Source organism: Sciurus carolinensis, chromosome X, assembly GCF_902686445.1.
Source record: "Sciurus carolinensis chromosome X, mSciCar1.2, whole genome shotgun sequence".
In the NCBI taxonomy this organism is placed as follows: Eukaryota; Metazoa; Chordata; class Mammalia; order Rodentia; family Sciuridae; genus Sciurus; species Sciurus carolinensis.
Genome location: NC_062232.1, coordinates 65,664,279 through 65,672,878, shown reverse-complemented (window position 1 = coordinate 65,672,878; position 8,600 = coordinate 65,664,279).

The window sequence follows — 8,600 nt, the reverse complement described above, 5'->3', positions numbered from 1 at the left end:
CTATACAATAAAAGCAGCCATATCTCAGTAGTTTTGAATCAACCTAAGAACTAGCTCTTTGCCTATAATTAACAATCTCCACTAAAAGGAATGACAATTCCTTGAACACAACAATACTCTAGCACATGTCAACATGTCAACAATGGGGACATGTTGAAATAATAAGGAATAAGCTCTAAAGAGGATCACACTGAATAAATGAGGGACATTTTGAACATAAAAATAATATGTGTTACAAATAATCAAGTATAATCAGAAACTATATGTCCTTACAAATATAAATGGTGAAAAATTAAAAGTTCAATGAAGAAATGAATACTTAAATAGGATAAATCAAGATTGTGTGTCATCTGATAGGATGTAATGAGAAGAATGTAACACACTGTGATATTCCTGTTGAAGATATATAAATCGAATCTAATTATGAGGAAATACAGGCAAATGTTAAATTTAAAGACACTCTAACTCACAAAATTTGGCTTGTAATCTTCAAAAGTCAAGGTCATGAAACTCATGGGAAGATGGAAGGACTACACTACATACTGTGTGAAATAAGTCAATCCCAAAAAACAAAGGCTGAATGTTGTCTCTGATGTGCAGATGCTAACAATAAGGGTAGGGGAAGGAAAGAATAAAAGTTCATTGGATTAGACAAAGGGGAATGAAGGGAAGGGACAGGGGTGGGAATAGGAGGGAGTAGAACGAATCAGACATAACTTTCCTATGTTTGTATATGAATAAACAATGAGTATAAGTCCTCATCATGTACAGACACAAGAATGGGATCCTAATAAAAATAAGTTATACCCAATGTATGTATAATATGTCAAAAATATACTCTACTGTCATGAATACCTAAAAAGAACAAATATAAAATAAAATAAAGACTGAAGAATCATGGCATCAAACTGCAACATGTGATTCTGAACTAGATCCTTCTGCCATAAAGAGCACCATTGACACATTCCGTGTAACGTGAATAGGGCTTGGCAATTGCCTAATTTTTATGGTTGCATTGTGGTTACATAGGTGAATATTCTTGTTTGTAGGAAATACATACTAAATTACTTAAATGGTGGTTCTTAGATCAGTAACTTAGTCTTAAATGGTGCAGAAATAAAAATGTAGTCTACAGTATTTATAGGTTTTATTCCTATGTATCCAATTATTTCAAAATAAATGTAAAAATATGGATTTCTATGTTGTATCCTCAGAGATTCTTATTTAGTATCAGGATATAGCATTAAAAATAATTTTTGACTACTTCTTCAAGAGATTTGGATGCATATTAAATTAGGGAGTCATTATTTCATAGAAAATTATCATATAAACAAGAACAATAAATATGATTATATTTATTTATGGTTGTATTATTTTAGGATTCAATGTCTAGGAATTTGATGTTTTTTAGTGAAAGAATATTCTTCTAGAATTCTTGTAGTAATAGATTCTACATTATATTTGTCTGAGACTATTCTATGTTAAGTCAATAAGGACTTAAACAAACCATTCTGTTTCTGTGAATGTTTATTGATAGCTAGTTTTATAAGTTATTTCTTATAAAATTGTAACAAAAGTGATTATCAGTTGTTACCAGTGTGGCTTTTCATAACCACACTCATTATTTACTGCTCCCTAACTAGACTGTCAACTTTGCCAGTGTATGGATGAGTTTGTTTTACTCAACATTATATTCCCTAAAGCTTAACATAGTACAGGCCACAAGGTTGGTGCACAATAGTACATTGAACAAAGTGACTGAATGACACAGCTCTATCTTCTCAAGTTTTCTGCAGTAATTTTCTTTTCAATGAAACTTTACTATTAGGACACTTATGTTCATTCATTCATTGGTTAGATTAATTTTTCCTGTATAAAATATTCAAAATTTTAAATCATAAATTAATTAGAACCATTAGAATAAAATTCTGACTGGGACTGAAGTTGTTGCTCAGTGGCAGAGTGTTTGCCTAGCATGTGTGAGGCACTGGCATCCTTAGCATCACATAAAAATAAATAAATAATATAAAGGTATTGTGTCCATCTGTATCTTTAAAAAAAAGTAATAAAATTGTGACAAAGGTAGTTTGGGTTGGCTTTGTTCATCACCAGTGTCTGATCACTATATTGAAGTTGAAATGAATTCTAATATGTGTAATGTATATTAGTATATATACATATATTAACTAAAATATATACTCATTAAAGATAATAATACTTTTTCAATAATTATTCAATGGAAATGAGTAAACAGTGCACTTCTGGAGTTAACAATAGTGAATGTCTGAAGTACTTGAAGTACCCCAAAAGGAAAACATCAATAGAATTCCTTACAGGTTGGTGAACTGGGAAAAGAGGACTGTAAAAAAGGTATATCTGGAATCCTTGTGTGTTTCTCAGAAATTGTAATGTTGTTTAATGGGCTTAGTTTATACATAATTAAGTTGAACAAAGTTACTCAAGAGTTAAAGTAGTACCATAGAACTTGCTTGACATATTTTTTAGTGACTACTGTTTTGTGAGGTGTGGCTTACATTTTGAAGCATTCAAGTAGTTAAGTCTATAATTATTTGCTTGACTTTAAAATATCTCAATTAGGAATATTTCAATGAAAAATATATTTAAAAGAAATACAAATATAAGAGATTATATTTGAATGCAGATGACACCATTTATTGAAATATAAATTTACAAATGAAGTTTTTAAAGCAAAAGACAAATTTGAATGTAGAAAGAGATATGTTACTTTCACTATTGTGCCAGATACAAATTTTTCAGCAAATTAATGCTAGCAAAAAAGACCATTTTACATGTTTTTGCATTGCACCTTACACATCATTGCAATGTATCAGAAAAAAAAATATATGCCTAATGAGGAGGACATAGTAATATTACTTTCAATAAATTTTATCAGACACAAAATATTAACAAGATAATTTGCAGAATCTGATAGAAAAAATGGCATCAATCACAATCAATATCACAGTTTACTTGAAAAGAAGAAGGAAGAGAAACAGTTAACCCTTACATGTTACAAAATCTAGAGTACAAGTCTCAACATGGTACAAACACAAAGTAGAAAATACTTAGGAGAAACAACATTATCCAGGAGTTGAAACTTATTTTTAAATAAATAAGAGGGAGTAAATTAATTTTTATTTCTGTAGCATCAACCATTTCTGGTGTTTTAGTTAATAAGATTTATATGTAAGAGAAGAGTGTAGTTTCTCATAAATATGAATTGAATTTTTGATGAAATTTTGTCTATAAATTAAAAATGTGAAACATTTATAGCAAACGGAAATTTTCAATCTGGAAATTTGGAGGTTAGCTGACCTTTCTGTTTTCATTCATAACTTTCAGACTCTAATGTCAGTATTCCCCTGTTTGCTATCTCAGCATGGCAAAGACTTAGAAACATGGGTTTATATTATGCATACAGTTGAAGTTGTGTCTCATGCACACTACAGAAAAAGATTCAAAAAGCAGAAGCTTCCTCATCAGGTGATTTTGATTTTTGAAAACGTTCTAATAAATGTTTGGTGAGTTTTGCCACAGAAATAAGACTGATTTAGTAATTTGGCTTTTAAATTGTTATAACCCCTCTGTAGTATTCATCATTTGAAATTTAAGTTAGTAACTTATTAAAATACCTGTTGTGAGCCTTGCATGATTAGGGTAATCTTACAGATTAAGCACCAGCAGTTTTATGATCTAGTGCTGCAATAATTCAACCCCTGAATAAAGAAAAAAAATCACATCAGACCACACCACATTTTACTTAAAAATACAGTACAGACCAAGGTATACATCACATATATATTAAAATATCACCTTGAATGGTATATTGTTTAAACACACCACAGTATTTAGTAAATAAGACAGAGTCAACAATGGCCAGCAACTAATGACAATACACATTTTCAAAAACCAAATACAGCATCAGTGTAAAAAGGAAAATGTTTCACAATACCAGTGTACTTTTCTTATTGTCCTTTTATCCTTTGAAAATAAAACCAATGTGTATCCTTCATTTTCAAAACGTGGAGATTAAACTCATTATGAATCCTAAAACTGTAAGCATTGCATCAACTTTTGCTGATTTTTTGGAATCAGAGAAGAGTTTTTTTAAAACTTTTTTCCTCTCCCATTAAGACAGACTTGTTCTCTAGTCACTGGTGATAAACATAGCAAAAGAGAAATATGGAGTCACTTGAAATATACCAAACATAGTTATAACAAATTTAAACATTTGGTTTGAGAGTCTGATGAACAGTTTAAAGGTTTGGGAATGTGTAATGTGTAGAGGTGTTTTTTAACCAAATTTTGACATAATGGGCATTTTCAAATCAATTGTATTTCTTTATGAATTTTCTCTTCATGATAGAATTTAGATTCCCTCAAGTACTGCACATGTATTGGCATTTACTCTTATTACATAGTACTGAAATGTTAATAATGAACTTTGGACACTATTATTGTGCAACTTTAAAATTCTCAAATTTGTATGTGTTTATTTTCAAATGATATAGATACACTAATAGAGGAATAATGAAAATTAGCTAATATTATTATCTTCACGATTTGGGGGCTTTGGGGGACAAATCAGTGATATTAACTGTTGAGATTTCTAACACACTTTAGTATTAACTATTATTTAGAATGTCACTGTGGTTTTCAAGTGAATTTTATTTTGAAGACAGCCTTTTATTTTACTCTAATATATGTATAGGAATAGAGAATTTAATTTGTAGGGGACACTAATTGCATGAGATGAGGAAATGTACTATAGGTGAATCAGCTTCAAAAATTAACTCTTAAAATATTACTTTTTAATAGCAAAAATATGCTCTTGGTAGATTCACAAAGTGCATATTTTATCTTTTTTGTCAACATATTTTACAAATTAGGTGAGAAATTGGTGATGTATATCTGTTCATTTATTCAGAGAGGCTAAAATGAGTACTTCTTTAAGTGAGAGGTATTTTATAACATAAGAAATTAAGGAAAAATCTGGATCTTTTTATATCATTCACAAATTAAAATTTAAAGAGAAAACTAAAACAGAAAAGGGTTTGAAATATATACTGTATATGTTTTTATTATCTCTGAAAAACTGGCAGAAACCAATCTATTTTCCCTATCAAGAATTCCTTTGGGTATATATGGTAGTCAGGTCCCTGCATTTTGACAATCATCTTCATTTGGCTGCTTTAATATCAGAGATATTACATTTTAGAACATATTGACATTCTAGAAAATATATCATTTTTGAATTATTACTTTCATAAATCAATGAAGCCATGAAATAGACATCTTAACCCCATTCATGGTTCTTACTTACTCTTTATTTCCTCTCGACCTTTGAAAGTCAAGATTGAAAGAGAATTTGATTAGTATTAGGGTGGAGTTAAAGGGTCAATGCTGGGGTGAGATTTGGGAAAGGAGAGGTCAAGTGTGGAGTGAGCATTGGAATGAGTCTTAGGAATAGGTTTAGAGAGAGGATAACAATAGGAAATGTGGTGGGGATAGTAATGGGGATAGAGTTTGTGGAATTTAATAGGAAGAAGAAGAAGGTGAGCAATGAACTGAGGATAAAGGATAGGGAAGATACCCAGAATGAGGTAGGGGCCAGGAAAGGGTTAGGGGTAAAGTGGAGATGAGATATGGATAGTAGGGAGAAGAGTTGGGGGTAGGGTAAAGGATGGAGTGGAGTAAAGGTTGGATTGAGGAACTTGCACAGAGGGTGAGAATTAGGGGATCAGGGACAGTATAAACTTAGGGTTATAAATGCTAAAGTTTAATTATTTTAAAGTTTATTTGTTCATATATAAATAACAAAATGACAAGTTTCAAAAGAAAAAAAATGAAAAAATTGTCCTCAAAATAATTGTTTTAGGAAACATAATTTAGTTTAAAAACTATAGTTTATTCTCATTTTTTCCTTTTTTCCCCCTCATATTCCACAAGATTGTCACTCACATCAGTGAGTTTCTCTGCTCTTGAAATATTTACTGAACAAGGCACATACGATTTATTCCCTATTAATACATTAAAAGTACTTTGCTATATTTTTAATTTCCACTTCAAAAATATATTTAAAACAAAACTATGAAATAGAAATACCACAAGCAATTAATGAAGGTTTCCTGATATTTTATGGATTTTAGAGTAAAGAATGTACACTGTCTATATTGTCTCATTCTTTAAAAAAATATCATTGTACATTCAGTTACTATTAGGTTGATGATTGAAAGAAATTACTTTGTCTTTTTTTTGGATAAATTTTCCTATACCTGCATATTTTAATTTTATAATGATTACTGATACTGTAGTTTTCTGAAATAAATTAAGATTTCACTAGATGTATAAGGCCTCGGTTCTTCATTTTACTTTCTAATTATAGGCAAACAGACATTTTCCTATATTTTTAACATATCTTCTACAAACTATTGAAGTTTCTTTGTTCTAATGTATAGGTAATGGTTATATATGGATGTTGTCTCAACTCAGAATGCTTAAAATATTTTTAATTCAATTAAATATTTTGTGAAATATTTTTAACACTGTTGATTGAAATGGAGGTGGCAGTTATGTGTGTACCACAATTTTGTTGATTCTTAGAGGGCTGATTTCGTGATAATTTTCTCCTTAGTGCCTTTCGATTAAACTTTCAGCAAAATATTTTTTCAATTACTTAATTTTAAAGCTTAAACAGAGATACATGTTATTTAATAAGAAAAACATTTTTATTCTTCTGCTAAGTAACTTGAGAAGTAAATAAATACTTGGTCTTGTCTGAATGCACATTATACAATTTAATTTAAAATGGAAATAATTTTAATACAATCAGGGGGTTGGATATGAAAATTTTGTAAAGTTAGAATTTATCTCTTATTCCCATTGGGTAGGGCAAACTTCACATTTTTCTAGAGCCTTAGAAGGAAAATAATTATGGTAGTTACATGGTAAATATTGTTTTCTGATTTACTGTTCTTAGTTGTACAGTACAATGTCAGGAAAACTTCAGATTCTTTCTCCTACCTCATGTCACTATCAGTTTTTAATAAGTAATTTTCTTCTTCTTTTAAAAGGGATACATTCAAATGTAGAAATATTAGACATAGTTGGGTTTTATCTATCTTTCATTTGCTAAAAGCAACTGAGTTAGAAACTGTTTATCATTTTCTTTTTTCAACACTGCCTTCAGATATGCAATTTTAACATTTTTTTTCAAGACAGATTCAATTCACATGAACTTAGTGACAAAATTTTCTTATTGAATATATTCTAAGCTCTTTACTCTCTGTTCTGTAGAATTATGATGTTGAGAGAGTTTTGATAACCCACTTGACCTAGAGAACCCTAAGAAGATACGGTACCATCTTTGAAGAGAAATGATGTGTTGCTGAAATTCTGAACACCAGTGCTATAAGTCATTTTCTTTACATGATTAACATTATTTTCTTAAACCATTTCTGTATTTGATTCTTTCCTTAATAGTTTCATTCAATTTCTTAAAACTTTACAAAGAAGCAGCTGGCCATTTTACATGTATTTTTATATTTAAATTTAAGCCACTAAACACAATACCCAAAATTATATGGATCACAAAGCATAAGAAATAACACTCATATAGCAGGGTTTTGTTGCTGTTAATGATGGTGGTGTTTTAGTGACCATCTTCAATTACATATCACTGTTAAATATAATTGAGACAAATTTTGTTTGCTGTGATCCTTTTCACTTCCTTTCTGATAAATGTTAATTCTTAGTAAGTTATCTCTCAATTTCCACCTTACTTTACTACTTTTTCACTCATAAGGTGGTTCACTGTGAAGGTTAGTATGCAATAGTTCTTTTCCAGTCTGTATGACAAGAGATCATACAGAGTACACTAGCTGGTAAACAAGGTGAGCTGTTAAGTTGGTTTTTTTTTTTTTCCTCAATCAGGCATTGGCAGTAACTGAAATATGGCAGCCTGTATTCTTCCATTATTTTTGTGGTTTTGCCACCCTACACAAAATTCAGTTGACTTAAGTCTGAAATGGGTTGATAAGAAGTAGGAGAAAAGAAGTCTCACTACCTTTCTTTTAATTCTGAGGCCAAAGCTCTGGTTCAGTAAGCACAAGTTGAACCAGAGGAGTGAAGAGAGGGAGGCTAGCCAGCCTCTTCACCTCCTTCCTCAAAGGCCAAATAGATCCTGTAAATGCACAAGTGTTTGCCTTTAAACCATAGATTACCACCCCTTGCACTATGTGTTAAGGCACATAATAAGGGGTTAGGTGGTAACATATTATTTAAATTGCCCTTGGTTTTATAAAAACAACAGCTACCATTATTCAGGAAAGTTGAAAATTTAGATGTACAAATTGAATAGTGACCCATATGCCCTAAAACTGCAGAAATTTGATATATGTATGAATATAAAGTAATGAGATTATTTCCCCATGTAATTTATGAGTTAATCTCATTAACTTATAGTCACACTTTATCTATCTTAAAGTATTTATGAAATAAATATTTTTGCAAACTGCATTTTGTAGTTAAATAAGGTTGTGTGATTTTAATACCATGCTGATCATCTGAGTCATTGAAAA